Source organism: Aedes albopictus, chromosome 2 (genome assembly GCF_035046485.1).
Source record: "Aedes albopictus strain Foshan chromosome 2, AalbF5, whole genome shotgun sequence".
NCBI classification, from domain to species: domain Eukaryota; kingdom Metazoa; phylum Arthropoda; class Insecta; order Diptera; family Culicidae; genus Aedes; species Aedes albopictus.
Window position 1 is genome coordinate 313103339 of NC_085137.1, and position 4084 is coordinate 313107422.

Genomic DNA, 4084 nt, shown 5'->3' on the forward strand with positions numbered 1-4084 from the left:
ACGATAACCGTTTGCACTTGCAGGGATTCTTGCTGCGGCGCGGTAAACCAAACACGCATGTAGGGGTATTAGGGGCATAATGGATACCCTAAGCAAATGAGTATGTTAGGCCTGTATAACAGACAAAAACTTAGCATATTATAAGTTGGCTTACAAATTTAACTTGTTTCCTACGTATTACAATCATTTATAGCTGGTAGAATGTCATTATTGTAAAAGAAATAATGAATTGAAAACCGTGTGTTTTTTGGGGCTGGTAGGAAAGGTACGGGCGAAATGGACACCCATCGGGGCATAATGGACACCCCTGCATATTTTATGCTGTATCTTTGAGAATATCGACCAGTTTAGTAATTTGCCAACGGAGATCAATACCACATATATAATACTTCATCTTAGACGAGTTTACACAACTTCAAAGTTAATTAAATAAATTTTAGGCTAAAATAATAGGATTGAATTTTTCAAACTCTCTAAAACGCCTAACAGTATGCAACGCGCGTACATCCATTCAAAATTGCCAGTGTTCATTTCGCCCCGAATAGACTACAACATTGAAATTGCTATTTTCAGTGTGTTCTGATCAAAAATATAATACTTCATCCATTGCTAAATCTACGTATACATGTAGATAAGCTAACAATACACTTGTTTGTATGGTGGACACACTCAATCATTCGTAATGCCTTATTTGCTGCTGCTTCGAAATTATAAGAAATCCACCATATGAAGAACACACTTCAATTTCAATGATATTTTGGTTATTTTGAAGGAATATAAATGGTACTTTTGAAAAATAGAACAATGACTTGTTCCTTTACACTTATGCATTGAAAGTTTTACATAAAAGTCAACGGTTTCGGCAAAAACAGGGGTGTCCATTTCGCCCCGGGTGTCCATTATGCCCCTAATCCCCCTAAGTTCTGCATTGGTGCAATACTTGAAGGCTGAAACTTCAAGTGTTGTTACTGGTTATAAGCCGTCTGAAAGAAAGAACACGATATCGTTTGGCTTCTTAATTACATGATGCTATTGGAAAAGGTGGGCCCGGTTTGGTGCGGTGTAATGGTTCGTTCGTAGAATGTCTAATATAATATAGATGTTACTGGATAAGGAATATCTAAATACTTACACAACTATTCTGGCCAGAGATCGAGAGTATGGAAACGGATGTGGAAATTGCCTGTACATTTGCGCTTCATCATACATACATACATTTATTTGTTCAACATCATTAAGACAAGACATAATCAACAATAGTACGCCACAATACTCGGTTTGTGGCTGCCGCTCTCCATCCTCGGTCGCGCCCAATGCTCGCCAAGTCACGCTCCACCTGGTCCGCCCATCGTGCTCTCTGCGCTCCACGCCTTCTTGTGCCAACCGGATCCGTTGCAAACACCAGCTTTGCAGGGTTGTTGTCCGGCATTCTTGCGACATGCCCTGCCCACCGTATCCTTCCTGCTTTGGCCACCTTCTGGATGCTGGGTTCGCCGTAAAGTGCAGCGAGCTCGTGGTTCATCCTTCTCCGCCACACACCGTTCTCCTGCACACCGCCGAAGATCGTTCATAGCACGCGTCGCTCGAAAACTCCGAGTGCTTGTAGGTCCTCCTCGAGCATGGTCCATGTCTCGTGCCCGTAGAGGATCACCGGTCTTATTAGCGTTTTGTACATAGTGCATTTGGTGCGTGGGTGAATCTTTTTCGACCGCAGTTTCTTCTGGAGCCCGTAGTAGGCCCGACTTCCGCTGATGATGCGCCTCCGAATTTCTCGGCTCACGTTGTTGTCAGCCGTCAGTAAGGATCCGAGGTAGACGAATTCCTCCACCACCTCGAAAGTATCCCCGTCTATCGTAACATTACTACCCAGACGGATCCGGTCGTGTTCGGTTCCGCCTACCAGCATGTACTTTGTTTTTGAGGCATTCACAACCAGTCCGACCTTTGCTGCTTCGCGTTTCAGGCGGGTGTACAGTTCTGCCACCGTTCCAAATGTTCTAGCGATAATGTCCATGTCGTCCGCAAAGCACACAAATTGTCCGGATTTTGTGAAAATCGTTCCCCGGCTGTTGAGCCCGGCTCGTCGCATCACACCTTCCAGCGCGATGTTGAAGAGTAGACATGAGAGTCCGTCACCTTGTCGCAGTCCCCGGCGAGATACGAATGAACTGGATAGTTCACCCGAAACTCTTACACAGTTTTGCACACCGTCCATCGTTGCTTTAATCAGTCTAGTCAGCTTCCCAGGAAAGCCGTTTTCGTCCATGATTCTCCATAGCTCTGCGCGGTCGATACTATCGTATGCCGCTTTGAAGTCGATGAACAGGTGGTGCGTTGGGACCTGGTATTCACGGCATTTCTGGAGGATTTGCCGTACGGTAAAGATCTGGTCCGTTGTCGACCGGCCGTCGATGAAGCCGGCTTGATAACTTCCCACGAACTCATTTGTTTTAGGTGACAGACGACGGAAGATGATCTGGGATAGCACTTTGTAGGCAGCATTCAAAATAGTGATCGCTCTGAAGTTCTCACATTCCAAATGGTCGCCTTTCTTGTGAATGGGGCAGATTACCCCTTCCTTCCACTCCTCCGGTAGCTGTTCGGTTTCCCAGATCCTGACTATTAGCCGATGCAGACAGGTGGCCAACTTTTCTGGGCCCATCTTGATGAGTTCAGCTGCGATACCATCCTTACCGGCTGCTTTGTTGATTTTGAGCTGGTGAATGGCATCCTTAACTTCCCTCAGCGTGGGAGTTGGTTCATTTCCGTCCTCCGCTGCACTGGCGTCGTCGTTCCTTCCGTTGTCGTGGGCTCCCGTGCCTACGTTCTCCACGCCGTTCAGGTGCTGATCGAAGTGCTGCTTCCACCTTTCGATCACCTCACGTCCGTCCGTCAAGAGGCCTCCGTCTTTATCCCTGCATATTTCGGCTCGCGGCACGAAGCTGTTGCGGGATGCGTTGAACTTCTGATAGAACTTCCGTGTTTCTTGGGAACGGCACAGCAGTTCCATTTCTTCACACTCCGCTTCTTCCAGGCGGCGCTTTTTCTCCCGAAAGAGGCGGGTTTGCTGTTTCCGCTTCTGTTTGTAACGTTCCACGTTCTGTCGAGTCCCTTGCTGCAGCATTACCGCCCTCGCTGCGTTCTTCTCCTCCAAAACCGTTCTGCACTCTTCGTCGAACCATTCGTTCCGTCGATTCCATTCCACGTACCCGATGGTGCTCTCGGCTGCGTCGTTGATGGCTGCTTTCACTGTACCCCAGCAGTCCTCTAGAGGGGCCTCATCGAGCTCGCCCTCGTCTGGCAACGCGGCTTCGAGATTCTGCGCGTATGCTGAGGCGACATCCGGTTGCTTCAGTCGCTCTAGGTTGTACCGTGGCGGTCGCCGGTATCGTACATTGTTGATGACGGAGAGTTTTGGGCGCAGTTTGACCATCACCAGATAGTGATCGGAGTCGATGTTGGCGCCACGATAGGTCCTGACGTCGATAATGTCGGAGAAGTGCCTTCCGTCAATCAGAACGTGGTCGATTTGAGATTCCGTCTGCTGTGGTGATCTCCAGGTGTAACGATAAGGGAGGCTGTGTTGGAAAAAGGTGCTACGTATGGCCAAATTTTTGGAGGCGGCGAAATCAATGAGTCGTAGGCCGTTTTCATTCGTTTGCTGGTGGGCGCTGAACTTACCAATCGTCGGTCTGAATTCCTCCTCCTGGCCTACCTGAGCGTTCAAATCTCCTATGATGATCTTGACGTCGTGGCTTGGGCAGCGGTCGTACTCGCGTTCGAGCTGCGCGTAAAATGCGTCCTTGTCATCATCAGTACTTCCGGAGTGTGGGCTGTGCACGATTATTATGCTGAAGTTGAAGAATCGGCCCTTGATCCTCAACCTGCACATTCTTTCGTCGATCGGCCACCAACCGATCACGCGCCTCTGCATATCACCCATCACGATGAAAGCTGTTCCCAGCTCGCGTGTATTGCCGCAGCTCTGGTAGATGGTATGATTACCTCTAAACGTTCGCACCATGGATCCTGTCCAACACACCTCCAGCAGCGCTACGATGCCGAACCCGCGGTCCTTCAGTAG